The sequence below is a fragment of the Rhinoderma darwinii genome, chromosome 4, assembly GCF_050947455.1.
Source record: "Rhinoderma darwinii isolate aRhiDar2 chromosome 4, aRhiDar2.hap1, whole genome shotgun sequence".
NCBI lineage: Eukaryota > Metazoa > Chordata > Amphibia > Anura > Rhinodermatidae > Rhinoderma > Rhinoderma darwinii.
The window spans coordinates 344,838,815-344,858,469 of NC_134690.1; the positions used below are offsets into that span (position 1 = coordinate 344,838,815).

The window sequence follows — 19,655 nt, forward strand, 5'->3', positions numbered from 1 at the left end:
CCCCTTCATTACCAAGTCTATTTTGGCAGAAATTTTTCGTTTTTGCATCACCAATGACTTTTATTTTTCTATCGACGAAGTAGGAGGTCTTGTTTTCCTGCGTGGCGAGTTGTATTTTCTAATGACACTAATTTGGGGTACAGATAACTTTATTCATTTAACTTTTTAGGGGGGGGGGGGAATGAAAAAAAAAAAAATTCCGCTATTGTTTTTTTGCATTTTAAATTTACCTATGCCAGAAATGTTATAGGTAGATACAATTTCGGTAATACCAAATATGTAAAGTTTCAATACTTTTGCACAATAATAGCATAATTTAAGGAAAAAATAAAATCTGTTTTATGTCGTGCATTCCAAGAGCCAAAATTTTTCCAATCACTGAAGTGTTATATGGGCTTGTTTTTTGCAGGATGAGTTATATTTTTTTTAATAGAACCATTTTCGGGTACATATACATTATTGATGAACTTATTTTTTTTGGAGGGGGAGGGGATTTGAAAAAAAACAAACCAATTTTGCCATTGTTTTTTGCGTTTTTTTACGTCACCGTGCAGTTTAAATAACGAGCTAACTTTATTGTATGGGTGATTGCGATTGCGGCGATAGGTGTAATATTTTTTTACCACCTGCATGATATAATAAAAAATAAAAAAAATGGTTTTATTTTTTTGCCACAGCCTAATAGGCACATGGCTATGGCAAGCCTGGGGGCCTTTGTTATGCCCACGACTGTCTTTTCAACCCATCGGGCACCCCACCATTGCATTGCAAGTGCCAATGGGGTGACAGAGGGAGTCCCCTCCGTCTAATCACCTATATGCCACAGCCGCTAGTGACCATGGCATCTAGGGGGCAATGGAGTAGCAGTACTCCAGCATCTTCCCTGTGACTGCTGCTGGGATTTGCAGCACCACTCGGTGACTCACAGTTAACTGCCTACCGCTGCAACCCATATGGTCGTTCAGCTGTAGCCAAATGGTTAATGAGATAACCCCTTTAATTCTACAGCAGACAATAACATTCTAGAAAAGTTTGTATGTCGTGAAAGGCCTTTTACAGTTTGTGTGTGTCAATTGAAGTGGGCAACCATCTATAAATTCACAGAGAGTCTGCAAAAATAGTATGTGTATATGGTGTCCGGCTAAAAAATGAAGTACCCATGATTTCAATTGACCGGCATTGGTGGGTGCAGAATTGCATGCAATATAAAAGCCCATGTACATTTACACAGAGCTGCAGACATGCTGTGCCTAAAGGGGTAATGGTATAGCTCAGCGGGGAAACATGAAGCCTGTGGGAGCCAGCCTAGCTGGCCCCAAGTGCCACTGTCTGCATGCCCTCAGCGATCTATGCCTCTGTAGAGTGGCCTCGTGCTCAAAGGCAAGTCTACACGTAAGTATTGAACAATTAGAAGAGTGCTCCATGGCACCCATCCATTCACTGACTGAGTTGTGGGAGCACTGTAAAATGTGTGGCACCAGTGACTTTCCATGACTAGGACTAAAGCTAGGTGTTGCACTGCTTCTAGTATACCAAGCAACGAGATCAATCACAAGTGTGGCGACAACATTAAGTTAAATTTTAGGTCAAACAGTTGGCTCAATTCACACCACTTTTTTGTGACGCATGTTCGGCATTTACACTGAAAATTTGATGCGCCAATGTGCCCATAGACTTTAATGGCCAAACATGCCATAAGCATGTCCTTTTGGTAAATGTTGGCTGGTATAAGTCAGAATACTGCAGCCTCAACTGTATTGAAAGGCACAGTCGACTATGCAAGTCAATGTCTGACATATGCAATGTCTGTGACATATATTCAGAAGAACGTTTTAAAAAAATATGAATATCATTTCTAAACATGACATAAACTTAGCCTCCTTTTGATGATCCAGAGCTCCAAATAATCCAATTCCCTTCATACAGTGGCCACCACTACAGAGAATTTATTAGTTTACTTACTTAATATAGGATTTATTATGGGGTGCAATTTGAGCTCCATAAATGTATACAGTAAGCTCCCCCTAGTGTTTGCAGAATTCATTAAACTCTATGGATGTGTAAAGGGAAGCTGATAGTGGACCCTTAAAGGGAATGTGTCGCGAATTAAAACATTTTTTTTTATCACGTTACTTATTATATTTTTTTCTTTTCTTGCTGTATTTTTTTTTTTCTTCCACAAGGTGGGAAGTATGAAAAATGAAATAATAATTTGATAAGTTTTCCTATGTTGGCCACCAGTGTGCACTTCCCAGAATTACAGCAAGGTGAATCAGGCAAAGCAGCCTGTCTTACAGCTGCTGTAAATGTGGGAGGGAGGACTCACCCCATCCCTATTTCTGGTTACAAGCCAAGAAAATGTGTTTTCAAATTGTTAACCAGTGTCCAGCACCCATTTTGGGAGTGATTTTACAAATGGTAGCTGGCAGAGCTATAGGACACACCAAAAGGCTCAGAATGATGAAAGTGAAGAGGGAAGACTGTGTTGAATTACTTTTCAGTTGACAGGTTCACACAGTAAGATCGACTTACCTGCAAACGCTGATGCTGCTGCAGAATCAACTGTAGCCTCTGGTGCCGATGTGGCCGTCACGATGCAGGACCTGTGAGTGACGTCACAGATCTGCACTGTCACAAGCTGGGCGTTCTGAAGAGAAGAGGATGTTACTTCTCTTCACAGCGCCCAGCTAGTAAAAGTATTAAAAACGCCCCGATGTACGCACATAATACACACCCACTTGGACTTGTACTTTTAAACACACCCACTTGGACTTTTGCAAGCCTCATTTGCATAACTACAAAAATGGTCATAACTTGGCCAAAAATGCTCGTTTTTTTAAAATAAAAACGTTACTGTAATCTACATTGCAGCGCCTATCTGCTGCAATAGCAGATAGGGGTTGCAAAATCTGGTGACAGAGCCTCTTTAACGCATTTTACACACCAAAAAATGCGTCAAACACTTGATTAAGCTTTCCATTTACATCAATGGGAAAGCGCACTGTTAGTACATACAACGCTCTTTTCTACGTAAGCGTTTAAAACGTAAACACGTTGCGGAAAAAAAATAAGCGTCGGGTCAATTTTTTGGCACCTAAAACATGCCAAATGTTCCCATAGTGAATGGGAGTCCTAATTACACGCCCAAAAACTTTCTAAAAGCACACGCAGAACGTGTCAAAAGACACGCAAAAAAACATGTAAAAAAAGGCCTATATTTTAAAAAGGCGCTTCACAAGAAATGCTAGTGTATTTGACACATCTACAAGTCTTTTTTTTTTTTTAGCGCAGTGTGAACATGCCCTAAGGGAATTATTTTTCATTGGCCTCTAGTTTATATTGCGGTGCAGGGGAGAAGACAGACGTCTGCTGGAGGGGAGGCGAGGATTTTTGTTTTTCATATTAACTTTATTTTTTTGTTTTGCAGGTTCTGCTTGACCGTTTGGACTGCGTCGTAGATACGTTTTACTACTTCGATGAGCTACGTTCTGTGGAAGAGTTTTTATTTCAATCAAAAAATAATTTTTGTAGGGTGTTCACCACGTGGCTGAAAACCGCATAAAAAAAAAAATTGTGGTAAAAACGCATGCTTTTTTTTTATGTGGTTTTCGGCCGCGTGGGAAAAACTCTGCAAAACTGCACTGTGTGAATACACCCTTAGGCCCTGTTGACACACTGTTTTTTGCAGGCAGAAAGAAAATATCTGCCTCAGAATTCCTTCAGGAATTTCAAAGCAGATTTTAAACTGCCTACACTTTTTTAGCGGCAGTTTTCGCCCGCGGCTATTAAAGCTAATGCAAGAACCATGGGCAAAAACGCCATGAAAATCAATGCGGGCCGATTTCTGAGGTTTTATGGTGCCGATTCCAACGCAGTTTCCGCATCAAAATCAGCGCCCGAAAGCTCTGTGTGAACAGGGAATTATGGCTGTTTTTAATACTTTATGAGCGCCTTTGTAATGGCAGTCTGTTTGACGACACCCATTACTAATGCAGGGCTTAGTGTTAGCCAGTAAAAAGGCTAGTACTAACCCCCCATTATTACCCCTGTACCCACCGCCACCAGGGGTATTGGGAAGAGCTGGATATGATCCAGTACCCGACCATCTGCGTTGATGTTCGGACACTGGGGCGAACGCAGGCTGGTATTATTAGGCTGGGGAGGGGCCAAAAACGGTGGCCTTTCCCACCCTGGTAATGCCAGGCTGCGGCTGTTTTATTGTATTTGGCTAATTATGAACATGGGGGGGGACCCCACATTGTTTTCGTAAATTATTTATTGATTTAAAAAAATATATATAAATTAACGAACTGGGGTCCTCCCCATTTTCATAACCAACCAAATACAATAAAACAGCCGCAGCCTAATATTAACAGGGTGGGAAAGGCCAATGTTCTTGGCCCTTCCAAGTCTAGTAATACCAGCCTGCAGCCACCACAGTGCCCGACCACCACTACAGATGGTCGGGTACTGGTTTTTCCCTGGCTCTTCCCAATACCGACGGTGGCAGTGGGTTAATAATGGGGGTTAGTGCTGACAACTGCCATTACTAAAGCGCTAATAAAGTATTCAAAAACAAAGACGTAAGAAAATATTTTCTAATTGAAATAAAAAACTCCCCCACACAACCCTCTTTCACAATTTTAGTTTTAAAAAAAAATGAACGAAAAAAAAAAAAAGTAGATCGAAGTAGTCAACGAATCTACAACATAGTCCAAACAGTCCAGTGGAACCTGCAAAACAAAAGAAATAAAGTTAGTAATATGCCGCTGCATTTTGGCTTAAAAAAACAAAAACACATGCAAAATCTGCAGCAAATTTGCACTTTGGGAACCCAACCTATGGCCACAACTGGTTGGGGGCTGGTTAAACTGGCATGCAGAGTCTAAGGGATCCCTGATTTTAGCCTAAAAGCTCTGTATGGACTTAAAACCTATGATGCTTTCCATTATCTAAAAGACACACAGTATTCTTTGAATTTGACTTGGTTAAAGAATACTGTGAGCAGATTTACTAATACTGCCTTAAATTTAGGCAGCATAGAATTAGCCTAGATGAGCCAAATTTATCACAGTTGCTCATGCTGGATGATAAATTTGGCACATCTGTAGACACTTCTGTCTAATTTTACGCCACCTCTTGGTTGGCTTACTTTAGGCTACTTTTTTTTGCGATAAAATTTTGGCAAATCTTAAGCCACTCACCTTTTCTACTAAACCAGACCCCTTGTCAGAAAAGTCACAAACATCGGTTCTTTTTAGCGCATTTCATTGATAAATTTGTCTAAAATCATTTGCACCAAAATGAAGGTGCAACACCAACAGTAAATCTGCCCCATTTTGTTCATGTAACGGGCGCTGCATCCTCTCTCGCATGTCGTCTACTTACCGGTTTCCAGTGTCATCTGGCTGGCGTCATGCCTTTCACCCAGTCTATGGTGCTGGCGGCCTTCCGTCACCACTCTCCTTCACTGCCAATTCCCCGATTCTGAATCCGAGGCGTGGGTGCGTTCAGGAGAATACGGGGCAAGGCATAATCACGTCTTATACACTGCCTGGCCCTGTCAATCAAAGGAAAAAGGGAGGGAGGGACAGACTGGGGACAGAACGTAGAGCTGTTTGGAGCAATGGTGACGCCCACGTTGCTCCAAAAAGCTAATTTATGTATGAAGAGTAAAGTAATTATCGATGCAACGGAGACATTCATCTGAGAAATGAGAACAACGTTATATTCAGATGTGGCTACACAGTATTACTGTGCTGCTGTTTTGATAGGCCAATTTGTGGTGACAGACTCCCTTTAAGGTACCCTCCCCTTTGCTCTTTGCCTGAGCAATTAGGTTCTATAGACTAGCTTGCTGTATCTTGTCTGCTGTTATCAGGGCTGTCCTTTGGACAGGACCTGTGCCCCGGGCTTGCCACCATCAACTCAGTCAGGATCGCTATATACTCCATATACCTATCCCAGTCACCGTTTCTGAGTTAGGTGCACTTCACCTCCAGGTGCAGCGCAGGTTCCTGACGCCATCCAGCGACAGCGTCCTAAAGCTGAATGGCTTCAAGACCCAGTGCTGCGCCTGGAGGTAAAGAAGACAAGACTCTGGAGCAGTGACTGGGTAAGTATATGGTGGATACTGCAGGGTGCCTGTATCTAAGCCTATTATGTGTAATTCTATCTGCTAGGGCCCTGTATCTTAGCCTATTATGTGTGATACGGTCTACTAGGACCCTGTAATTAAACCGCTCATGTGCAATACTGTCTGCTGGGGACCTGTATCTAAGCCGATCATGTTTGATACTGTCTGCTGGGGCCAGGTTTCTAAGCAGATCATGTGTTCATGAAATTAGTAGACCAAACAGACAGCTTGGAGTCACCCCCACAAATCCTTAACTAGTGACTTGCCAGGAAACCTGGCAGCTGGTTTTCCCTGAAACAAGCTGACCCTCAGTCCAGGCTGTGTAGCCCCGGGACTGGTTGAGTAATTGGAGGCACCTACACTGTTCATTTGATTATATATTCACGGTTTTATTTTATTTTTACAGAGCACAGTGAATGGAAAACATTTTATGCCATTTATATATTTTATTCTTTGCCTATGCTGTACTGTAGAATTCTCACAACATTGGTGATTTATCTGAAGTGTAGGGGATTCCCCATCATTAACCCTTTCCCTAGGCACCAAAAAGGCAAAGCACGGCTCTTATTGTAGCTCCTCTGTCCATGTGGCTATTGCCACCGAAGACTACACTGAGGGTAGCAGCCTTGGAATATTAGAAGCTGAGTCCACATATTATTATGGAGGTTAGAGGGTGAAAACCTAGCTATCCCTGAGACTCCGCTCCCCAGTTTATCCCTAAGCCAAATCCATTGGCAATACAGTGGGTCCACACCATCCTCTGTTGGCTACAGGACAGTCACCATTGTTTTTCAGCTATTTATCCAAGTGAAATGCAAAACATGACCCCCGAATAATTGTGGGTGTTTTTCTCTTTATGGGGAGGGATTCCTTTGTGACATCATAATATTGCTATCTTTATAAGGTTTCGAATGTTGTCAATATAATTTTGAAATATAAAATGTAATAATTTTTAATTAATAACTACAATAATAAACTAAAGCCAGTTGATGTGGAAGTTATTTTGTTTTATTCTTATGATAAATACTTTTCGCCAGTTCTAGTGCCAGTAGACTTAGATAAAAAACTTCCATTTTATTTGCCGTCCATGGATTAGATTATTTGCAATTAATGATTAATTATGTACCATGTTATTAACAAAGTGGTTTCCCAGATACTTGAATGCTTGATGATATAAATTATTATATGATTTGTTTAGAAATAGTCTCCACTTCCAAAGAATGTAGTACATTTCTTCATTGTTTCCCATCAGATAAAATTTGACAGTGGGAATATGGTGTGTACCAAACTAAAACATACAACCCATAAAAATTCCCTTATTACACCAATTCCTAAAATACATTTTGGAAGTCCCCTGAAATATCTAGCATGTCCTCAAAGGACCTTGATGGCAAAACTACAAAGTTACAAGGCAACACATTCTTTAGAATTGTAACTTAGAACCTTCATATTGCTCTGTCATTAGAAAAAAATAGAGACATTGTATATATCCTACCCATAGAACTGTTGCTTGATAGTCTGTGACAGATATATCCATCACAATGATCTCGTGGGTAATGCCACTGTACCCACGAGATCAGTGGCAGCAGTGCAGCTGTTATACACAGCCCTGCCCCTGACGCAACTACTGGGATTGGAGATAACTCAGCGGGAAGGGGCGATGCACTGATGGATTACCATAGCAGCTGGAGGTCTAACAAAGGCCCCGAGGTCTGCCAAAAAAGGCATGGTCTAATAAAGTACCTGTCAGCGGAACACTGACCCATCTGTTCATTAAAGGATATGCCAGACATGTCTAATAGATGCAGGACCTGCACCTATTTTGAAAACGGGACTCGAGTGACCTCTGTATAGGTGTGGGTCCTAGAGTTGGAACCCGCATCTATCAGACATTAATGGCATATCATGTGGATATTACATAAATGTCTGAATTGGGAATGACCCTTTAAAAAAAAATTTATTCTTTAAAAATAGTTGACGATAAAAGTATGAAAAATAAAAAAAAAGTATAAAAAAAAAGTTTCTGTAACGCTGCAGTCATAACAACCTGTAAAATAAAATTAACATATTATATATACTATGTGGCGCACGGCATAACAAAGAAAAGAATAAATGGTGTATGTTCTGGCTGCTTTTCACCCCCCCCCCCCAAATAAAAATTTTACAAAAATTAGTCCAGAAGTTAAATGTACCCTAATATGGTACCAATAGAAACTACAACCAATTCTGCAGAAAACAAGCCCTCATACGGCAACTGAAAAATGAAAAAAAAGTTATGGTACTCTGAATGCGGCGACACAAAAATTACTTTTTTCTATAAAAAGTACTGAAACCAAAAATAGAAAACTATAATGATTTGGTATTAATGTATTTGTACCGACCCATAGAATAAACGTTCACTTTTTATTTAGACAGTACGGGGGGGGGGGGGGGAAACAAAATGGAGGAATTGCTGCTTTATTTTTACATTTCCCCAAAATATTTATAAAAGCTAACCAATACGTTATACATATTTCCATTTTCTTATATTTTTGCATATTTGTAACACTTAAATATTTCAGATCAAACTAGTATTTTTCGGACTAAAAGACGCAGTTTTTAGCAAGAATAAATCTTGCTAAAAAGTCCCTGCGTCTTATAGTCCGCAGTCAAGGAACCCGGCATTGCCGGGCCCCATAACCGCTTCATTACTTAACCCCTTCCCGACGCATGACGTGCCGGCACATCATGGAGCTGGAGGGGGATGATGTATGGAGCGGGCTCACGCACTGAGCCCGCTCCATACACTGCAGGTGTCAGCTTCTGACACGCTGCTATAACAGCCAGGAACAGTAATTTCGCTGTTCCTGGCAGTTTAAAGGGCTTGTGCCATAAAACACATGAATTCCCTATCCACAGGATGGGGGATACATGTGTGATCGATAAGGAGAACGGGGACTGAAAGTTACCAAGAGCGCTGCATGAGAAGCTGTGACTTCCACATTCTGTGTCCGGCAGCTTCATAGAGATCAATGGGATTCTTCTGCGCATGCGCGAGCGGCTCTCCATTGATCTCTATGGAGCTGCGGAACAGATAAACCGGACACAGAACCAGGAAGTCCAGGCTTCTCATGAAGCGCTCTGGGTGACTTTCGGTCCCCTTTTTTACTTATCACTGGGGGTCCCAGCAGTGGGACCCCCAGCGATCTCACATGTAGCCCCTATCCTGTGGATAGGGGGATAAATGTGTTTTATGGCAAACCCCTTTAACTAGTTAAATGCCGTGGTCAATAGCGACCGCGGCATTTATAGGGGTATTTCTATGAAGGACATTTATGACATATCCACAGGATATGTCATAAATGTCAGATAGATGCAGGTCCCACATCTATCTCTAGAACGGGGCCCCCTAAACTCCGTTCTAGCTTTCTGTGCTCTCTCGGCCACTTGATTACATGTGCAGTTACAGAAACAGCGTAACTCACTGAGCTACGCGGTTTCCCTAACTCCCATATAACTGAACAGTAGTTACAGAAACAGCGTAGCTCACATGCTACGCTGCTTCCGTAACGGCCATTCACTACTATAGGAGTTAGGGAAACCGCGTACTCCACATGTAACCAAGTAGCCGCTGGTTCAAGTCCCCTAGGGGAACTAATAAACTGTGTAAAAAATAAAAATAAAAAATGTTAGATACATTTTCAGGAGTGTAAAAAAATGTAAAGTTAAAAAAAAACAAAAAACCTTTTCCCATTTTTCCCCAAGCACAATGTAAAAAATAAAATAAATTTAGTATCGCTGCGTCCGTAAAAGTCTGATCTATTACAATATTCCATTATTTAACTCGCACGGTGAGTTTAAAAATGTAAAACATCAAAATAGTTTTTTGGTCACCTTAGTGCTTAAAATATAAAATAAAAAAAATAAAAAGAAATCGTATGTACCAAAAAATGGTGACAATAAAACTACAGCTCGTCCAGCAAAAAATAAGCACTCACACCGCTCAATCGATGAAAAAAATATTAAAAAATGTTGGCTCTCAGAATGTGGTGAAACAGAATAAATTATTTTTTAACAAAATAATTTTTTCTCTATTTTCTGTTGTATAAAACCTGGGTGCGTCTTATGGTCCGAAAAATACGGTACTTTTAATCGTATAATTTTAGAAAAAGATTATCCAAGTAAACACAAAATGATGTTTTTAAATGATGATTGAATTTATTGAAGGAAAAATGCCGTTCAGCCCTACCTGGACCTTTGTGAAAAAGTAATCCCCCCCCCCTTAATTATTAAATCAACCATTTTACAAAATTCAATTGGTTCAATTTCACTAGCCACACCGAGGCATGATTAGGCTCTGTTCACACAGAGGTTTTTGCAGGCAGAAAAAATCTGCCTCAGAAGAAGTCTTTCAGAAATTTTTAGGCAGATTTTGAACTGCTTGCACTGTTCTTCCACAAGGTTTTTCACTCACAGCCATCGAAACTAATAATCCTATTGATTCATTGGGAGGTCAGAGGTGGATACCGCGGCAGGAAAGGACATGTCGCTTTTTTCCCCGTTAGCGGGCTAAAGCCACCCAGGAAGAAAAACGCCTCTGCCTCCCATTGAAATCAATGGGGGGAAATTTCAACCCTTTTTTGCCGCTGATTCAGACGCGTTTTTCACGTCAAAATCAGCACTAAAGAAGTTTGTGTGAACTGGCCCGTACTGTCAGACTTGTCGAATCTAAACATCACTTAAACAGAACTGGTCTGGCAATGTGATGCAGACGAGAAGTCTCAAAAGATTCAAGAGATTCAAATACAGATGCAAAATAAAGTCATTGAATTCTGTCAGTCTGGAAAGGGTTGCGAAGCCATTGCGAAGGTCACAAAGAACAGCAATGCAGGTTGTACAACTCAGTCCTAGACACGGAGACTTGAATATGTATAGAAGCTGTGTGTATGTGATTATATAGGGTCAAGCTAAGGTTTATATACCGTATAGGAGTCCATTGATGATGGGCAATGTTCATGTTGTCCCAGTCCCTTTCGTCATAGGCGATGTTAACTCCTCTTCACAAGCACCACAAGGGAAGAAGGGTCCAGCTCAAAGACCTTCTTTCCTGCAAGGAATGAGAAATAAAAGGTATAAACAAGTGCCATACTCTCCTCTCAAGAAAGCGTTGTATACAAAACGGCTGTTGCTGGACACAGTCTTAGTCCAGCCCCCCCCCCCCCCCACACTCACTTTTTTTTACTAGCAATAAAGAATTTTCTACGTCAGACTGGGTGAGTGCGGCTTTTTTCTCTACTTGCATTGTGATACTCTCCTCTCATATCGCAGAATGGGGGATAAAAGGCATACATCACCAGGAGTGTGAACCACATTGATTTTTGTTACAGGCTCCCCTGCTTTTCAATATGCACCCATATATGCATAAACAAAAGACAGAAAAATCCATCGATGATTTAAATGAAAACTTTCTTTTTGAACAACATTTCAGCACCCAGCATCTTCAAATTCTCCCTGCTGATGTTGCATCTTTATAGAATTGTGTTGTAAATGATCCCCCATTCATTGGAAGAGACAACTTATAAATACAGGGTTGTGCCACATTCACCAGAGCGAAAGACCTTTTTTGCAATGGCTCTCTGCACTGACTAAGAGTGACGAATGGGCAAAATGCCCATAAGGAACCATAAGGAGGGCCATGTGGCCCCCAGGAAGGAAAGGGTTGTAGTGGGGAACCTTAGATAGTTTGGTAGGAATAGGGATAATGCAGCTTAAAGGTTTTTGTTTTTTTATTGCTTTGTCCAAAATGGAGCTGGCCACATGGCTTGCGGTGTCAGGTAGTCTAAGGGGGAGGTAAAGGAACAATAGGGGATGGTTGGACATGAAGGTAGGTGTAAGGCAATTGGGTAAGGAAATTAGGGAGGGAGTAAAGTTAATTGGGTAAGGGGATTAGTGTAGGGGGATTTAAAGAGGCTCTGTCACCAGATTTTGCAACCCCTATCTGCTATTGCAGCAGATAGGCGCTGCAATGTAGATTACAGTAACGTTTTTATTTTTAAAAAACGAGCATTTTTGGCCAATTTATGACCATTTTTGTATTTATGCAAATGAGGCTTGCAAAAGTCCAAGTGGGCGTGTATTATGTGCGTACATCGGGACGTTTTTACTACTTTTACTAGCTGGGCGTTCTGACGAGAAGTATCATTCACTTCTCTTCAGAATGCCCAGCTTCTGGCAGTGCAGATCTGTGACATCACTCACTTCCTGCCCCAGGTCCTGCATCGTGTCGGCCACATCGGCACCAGAGGCTACAGTTGATTCTGCAGCAGCATCAGTGTTTGCAGGTAAGTAGCTACATCGACTTACCTGCAAACGCTGATGCTGCTGCAGAATCAACTGTAGCCTCTGGTGCCGATGTGTCCTCGCTCGTCCGACACGATGCAGGACCTGTGAGTGACGACACAGCGTGATCTCTTGAGAACACGGCTGTGTCTGCACTGTCAGAAGCTGGGCGTTCTGAAGAGAAGTGGATGATACTTCTCGTCAGAACGCCCAGCTAGTAAAAGTAGTAAAAACGCCCCGATGTACGCACATAATACACGCCCACTTGGACTTTTGCAAGCCTCATTTGCATAAATACAAAAATGGTCATAACTTGGCCAAAAATGCTCGTTTTTAAAAAATAAAAACGTTACTGTAAATCTACATTGCAGCGCCGATCTGCTGCAATAGCAGATAGGGGTTGCAAAATCTGGTGACAGAGCCTCTTTAAGGCAGGTAATGTGAAGGAGAGCAGGCTAATTTTGTTTCGGTTTACAGGGAAAAGCAAGACCCACCCAGCCCTTATTATAAGTTTTGTTGTAATGTTCTGTGTTGTAAGGCGGGATTGCGGCACTTCACACACACATGGAGTCGGTAGCTATGGGCCACGGTGAGATAACCACGAGCTACACGGCAGGGTTGCTCGTCTGTGGGAGGACACAAGCTACACGGCTGGTCCCCGGTCCAGACGGACTTGGGCAACTACGAAGGTTGGTCATGGTAGCCAGCGGTTGCTCAGGGGGAGCCAGTGGAGGTGCGCGTACAACGCTGGCTCCTAGTCCTTGGGAGGGCCGGGGCAGGCGGGCCCCGGCCCATCACGTGAGGTGCCGCAATTGGTTGGGTTCACCCAATTGAGCTGTATAATGTTTTAAATAAAGAGTGGCTAGTGCCATAAATTTATTTGCCATAATATTGTTGCTGTGTGGTTATTTGTGTTAGAGGAGTGTGGGGTTTAACATGTGCACTCCTTAATAGAAGGTGAAGCAAGTGAAAGAAAATTTCCTTTATCATGTCCATATACCATAATCGTACATCCCCTTTAACAGCTTAGCTAAAACGGCTCCCTCAATTCACTGCTCTTTGGCAGTGGATCCAGCTGAATTCTGAATTATAGAAAAAAAAGCACTGTGGAATTTAAAAAGCAGCACAAGATAATTTTAACTAAGTATTTGCTAAAATATTCAACATATTACCTATATTTTAAAAGGAGGAATGGTGAGAATAGGTTACACAAAAGTACGGTGTTCCTTAATTTACCTGAGATAGAAAAAAATTTTAACCTAAATATCACAATATAACTGTGATGAACTAGAACTTTTCAGGGTATTGCCAAGTTTTGGAAAAGTTCTATAAAAGTTAATACAATTTCGAATAAAAATTCTAAGAAAATAAGAATTCTGACCATTTAAAATATCCTTGTTTTATGGTTACACTAGAGCTATTATATGTGTTCCACCAGCTTCAAAACTGCTGCCACATTAAATGACCGCAATCTCTCCTTGGAAGCAGACAGTACTGAAGGCACATAACCCCACCAGGTGACCATGCTGGATCTCTAAAAGAGCGTGCTGGTTGGGCATTGTCACCTTCATGGCATGTCTTTATCACTGAGCAACAATGTCAACATATTTGTGCCTATACTTGGCTAGCAGTACCGAAGAGGATTTCAGTGGGAAACTATTTTATTTTTGCTCTAAGTGGCAACTTGAACAATTTAAGCACAAGTAATATATACTTTATGAATGTATGTTTAGTCTACTACAGGTAGAAAGTTTTATTAATCATGAATGTTTAGAAGAATATACTCCCTTCACTGTGTAACATTACTGTACTTTAAAAGGCACTTCCACTTTGCTTCCAATAGGTGGCACATTTGTCCCACAGTTCTAATAAACGTTCCAATGTTTTTCATTTCTAAGGACTCTCGGAAGCTCTAGGTGGCACTATAGAGACCATTTTCTTCCTTCTGGTGGAAAGCTTTCTGCCATTCCGAAGGACATAGCTTTACATTAAAGCATAACTCCTATTTTTCCAATGATTAATAAGACACACTAGGTAGAAGTGATGGGACAAATGTAACACCAAAATATAAGTGCCATTATGAGGGAGTCTTCAATGTCATAATGAAGTACTACTTTATTATTAATCCCAAAAACAAGGGATTTATCGCTTAGTAGCCAAACTATGCTAATTTGTCTCTTTCACCCCGGTGAAATGTGTATTTAGATGCGCAGGTTTATAGCCTTAAAAATATAAAACCATTTATTCCAACATGTATGCAGCTTTATCAGGCTTGTCAATCCTGATTTGAGCCTGAAAATCATGGTTTAAAATTACGGCTTGAGAAGTCACCAAAGTTCTTTTTGCAGGTTAGAAATTTAAAAGACGGACCTGGACAGTTGCTACAAGCTACCTCTCTAATTTTGGCATTATTGTCTATAATTGAGCACCTAAATGTGTAACCAAAAGAACATGCTTTTAATTAGCACTAAGCATTTTTAAGATGTTTTTAAGTATCTTGAATCAATTAATCAAAGTGACCAAGCATAGTCCAACCGTGTGCAACATTAGGATGAGAATATGGCATTATATAGCCCTCATGAGGTTCTCAAAAGTTTCCTTGACTGTTCAATATTGCACAGCCAGGGGCATAAACTACAGGGAATGCAGAGGTTGTAGTTGCACCTGGGCCCTAGTGTCTGATGCGGCCCAATTGCCAATCTGACACAAAGTACATAGCAGTATTTCATCACTGTACTGTGACATCACTATATGCATTATCCTTGTACTGTGACATCACTATATGCATTATCCTTGTACTGTGGCATCATTGTGTGTATTATTCCTGTACGGTGACATACCTGTGGGCATTATCCCTGTACTGTGAAATTACTTCGTGCATTATCCTTGTCTTGTGACAGCACTGTGGTCATTATCGCTGCACTGTGACATCATTTTGTGCATTATTCCTGTACTGCAACATACTTGTGGGCAAGATCCCTGTACTGTGACATTACTATATGCATTATCCTTGTGTTGTGTCTTCACTGTGGTCATTATCACTGTACTATGACATCATTGTGTCCATTATCACTGAAATGTGACATCACTGTATAATGTAAGTGGGTCCCACCTCTGAAAAGTGGGTCCCACAAGCTAAGCCTTAGGCTGGCGGTGGCATCAAGGTGTACATTAAATGGAGAGGATGCAGGCTTCTCCATTGAAGCCTATGGACCTTACATAAACAGCCCAGCAAACTTAGGCTTCTTTCACACTGGCGTTACTATCAGTTTACCCCTCTTCCGTCAGAGGAAGAGAGGATCGATACATTAAATGGAAAGCAACTGTTCCGCTAGAATAACCATTGATTTCAATGGTAATTCTTTTGTATCAGTTGCTTTCCGTTTGTCTCCATTCGGTAGGTTTCAGTTTTTTGTTTTTTTTACGGAAACCAAAAGTTTTGCCGACCGCACTTTTGTTTCCGTTCAAAAAACGGAAACCTAGCGAGCGGAAACAAACGGAAAGCAACGGATACAAAATAATTACCATTGATTTCAATGGTAATTCTAATGGAACCGTTGCTTTTCCGTTTAATGTATCGATCCTCTCTTCCTCTGACGGAAGAGAGGTAAACTGATAGAAATGGTAGTGTGAACTTAGCCTTACAGAAAATTACTGGTAGATGTATTGTTTTCTGCTAGAAAGTGGGTCATTGGTAGAGGTTCCTTAGTTCTCATGATGGGAATAATTTTTAGGTGTTCCTTCCTAGTAAAAATATTGGGAAAACCTAACTTGTAACATGGTCTGAAATGTACCTCCATTTAAAACCGCATTTCCCTACAGCTTTGTTAGTTTATCCTAAGGTACCTAAACATTCCACACCAGCCATAATCTGTGGCATATGCTCATTAACGGAGTTAAGCAGATTAACCCTTTAATGACCAGGCAATTTTTCATTTTCGGTTTTCCCCTCCTTGTCTTCCAAGAGCCATAACTTTTTAATTTTTCGATACAGCTTTATGGGTTATTTGGGATTTTTTGTGGGACAAGTTTTCATTTTTAATACCACCATTTAATGTACCATATAATGTACAGAGAAAATTGTTAAAACATTTTTTTACGTTTAATGGAAAATAAAACCAGCAATTTCCCAATTTTTTTTTAGGTTTGATGTTTTATGGCGTTCACCATGCAGTAAAAATTACATGTCAACTTTATTCTTCTTGTCAATAGGATTATAGCAATAGCAAATTTGTATAGTTAGCTATTTTTATTATTTACTACTTTTACAAAACAAAAACATTTTGTTAACCTTCATTATACAGCCTGTTTTGGCCTTATGCACACAGACGATTTTTTCAAATCGGACGGGTTACTTTATGTGGTAATAACTTTGCAATGGTTTTACTTATCTAAGCGATTTTGAGATTGTTTTCTCGTGACTTATTGTACTTTATATTAGAGGAAAAATTTGGTCAATAAATTCAGTATTTGTGAAAAACAACAACATTTTTGAAAATTTGCATTTTTCTAAATTTAAGTGTATCTGCTTGTAAGACAGATAGTAATACCACACAAAATAGTTACTAGTTTACATTTCCCATATGTCGACTTTATGTTGGCATAGTTTTTTGAATATCCTTTCATTTTCCTAGGAGGTTACAAGGCTTATAAGCTTAGCCACAATTTCTCTCATTTTCAAGAAAATTCCCAGAACCTATTTTTTTTAGGGACCAGTTCAGTATTAAAGTGGCTTTGGAGGGCCTTCTATATTAGAAATAAGCCACCCCATTTTTAAATCTGCACCCCTCAAGCCTCGGGCCCCGGGCACTTGCCCAGATTGCCCCTATTATAATCCGCCCTTGAACACACACACACACACACACACACACACACACACACACACACACACGCTGGACAAATGCTGCATTCGTACCACTCACAGCTAGGACACATGCGCACACACACCACGCACACCTAAGGACACATGCACACCACTCACACCTAAGGACACATGCACACACACTACTAGAACATCCCCCACTTACACCTAGCTTATATGCCGCTCATGCACCACTCACACCTAGGACACATGCGCACGTACACCACTGACACCTAGGATAGATCCTCCACTCACACCTAAGACATATGCCGCACGTTGTCTACCAACACCAAAGGACACGTTGAAAATGCACTACTCACACCTGGCACAGATGCTGCACACACCACTCACATATTAGACACGTACTACAAACTAGACACATACCACACACAAACACCACACAAATCCTAAACACATACCTCACATAACACTTACACACTTGACATATACCACTCTTACTCTCTTGAAAACATGCACACAAATGCCACCAATACATTAGAAGCCACAAAACGCACAAATTGAATATTTCACTCATACAATTGACATACACTGTTAACACTACATCAATCGGTCAAACTACAAAAATCAAATCAAACACTTCACTCACATTGCTATATTTACCTGCTTTCTTTTGTAGACTGCTGATTCCTGGGTACTGGCATGCAGGATGCTGGCAGTACATAGGCATCTATACCGGAGATGCCCCCTCCACCACTAAGCTCCATCCATGGCCCACTAAGCCATGCCCCTTTTACAAAGCTCCTCCTATCTGTGGCTTAAATTAACCATAACCTGATGCTCACACTTTTAACCCTATAACTCCTCATTGTAGAGTACACAGCAATAAATCTCGGAAGGATGTGGTTTTAAACACCAGGAGGCAGCAGTTGTTGTAATGTTGGTGCTTGTGTTCACCACTGTCCACAGGGCCGATTCTAGCTTTTCTGCTTCCTGAGGTGAAAATTGAAATGTCACCCCCCAGATTTTGACTGACACCCCCCTCGCTGTTCTACATCACTAGCAGCCTCCCCCAACTCTTGCAGATGCACCGTTGCCTTGTACTGGCATGCTGGGCAGAATACACCTCACTGCACGGTGTGTCCCAAGTAGTACAAGGCAATGGCGCATCCTAGAAAGTTGGAGGAGACTGGTAGTGATGTATAACAGCTAGAGGGATGTCAATCAGACATGGAAAGGTGGGTTTGGAGGCAGGATTATTTGACTTCAGGATAGTGGCACTGCCCCATGACCCTTTAATGAGTAATTCGCCTATAGTGTGTTTAAAAAGTTGATTTTATAGATTTTTCTGCAGCTCAAAAAAAACATACAGGCAAATGTTTGGAAATATTGTCAGGTCATGTATTACTGCATGGTGGCGGTTCAAGGGGTTAAAACTACTTGACAGGTTCCCATTAATTATACAATGAATTGAAAACCATTCCATCGGCCCCGTAATTTTGTTGTTATAAATATATTCTATATAATTACAGCACCAGAACCAAGCTCAATACATATATACAGCACCAGAACAAAGCTCATTATATATATACACTGCACCATAACAAAGCTCAGTACATACATACTGCACCAGAACAAAGCTCAGTACATATATACTGCACCAGAACCAAGCTCAGTACATATATACAGCTCCAGAACCAAGCTCAGTACATATATACAGCTCCAGAACCAAGCTCAGCACATATATACAACACCAGAACCAAGCTCAGTACCTAAATACAACACCAGCTCAAATACAGCTCAATCAAGTGTAACCCCTGTTGCTCCCTGAGAGGCAGCAGGCCGCCCACAATGTCCGACATGGATTGTTTGGGCGGCAAGCAGGCGGCTCACTGTTCACCGGCCCATCTGGCATTTGCAAGATGGCCAGTCCGGCCCTGGACACATAGCAGGGCTCAAATTAATCCTTTCTTGGGCGGAAACAATAGTGCAGTCGACTGCGCTATTGATTCCGTCAAAGAAAACATTACAGAGCGGAGACAAACGGAAAACATTAGCAACGGAAGCATTACCATTTAAAATCAATGGTAGGGCAATTGGAAGCTATGGTTTCCCTTTGCCTTTCCGACGATGGGTTTCTCCGACGGTAAAATCTGACGGAACCCACCAACGGAAACCGAACACTGATGTTAACACAAGCCTTATTGTGGCTTGTGTAAATACCCTGTTCAACTAAACGACATGATGCTCATTAATGCATAAACATTATTAAAGGGGTTGTCTCACAACGACAATGAAGCAGATTGCTACGGATTCAGCTTCTCAAACCCTCAATTATCAGCTGTTATCGGCAAGGAATGCAGAGTCTGGCTATACATTTTT

General features: G+C 41.1%; 1 long non-coding RNA gene across 1 annotated transcript in view; it reads right to left on the reverse strand.

Moving 5' to 3' along the window:
- The window catches only part of LOC142760020 (uncharacterized), a 521,651-nt gene that overhangs the window by 468,500 nt on the left and 33,496 nt on the right, over positions 1–19,655 (reverse strand). Inside the window, exon 2 of the long non-coding RNA XR_012883232.1 lies at positions 11,098–11,222. This is a non-coding gene — a long non-coding RNA (uncharacterized LOC142760020). The remainder of the gene's footprint in view (positions 1–11,097; positions 11,223–19,655) is intronic.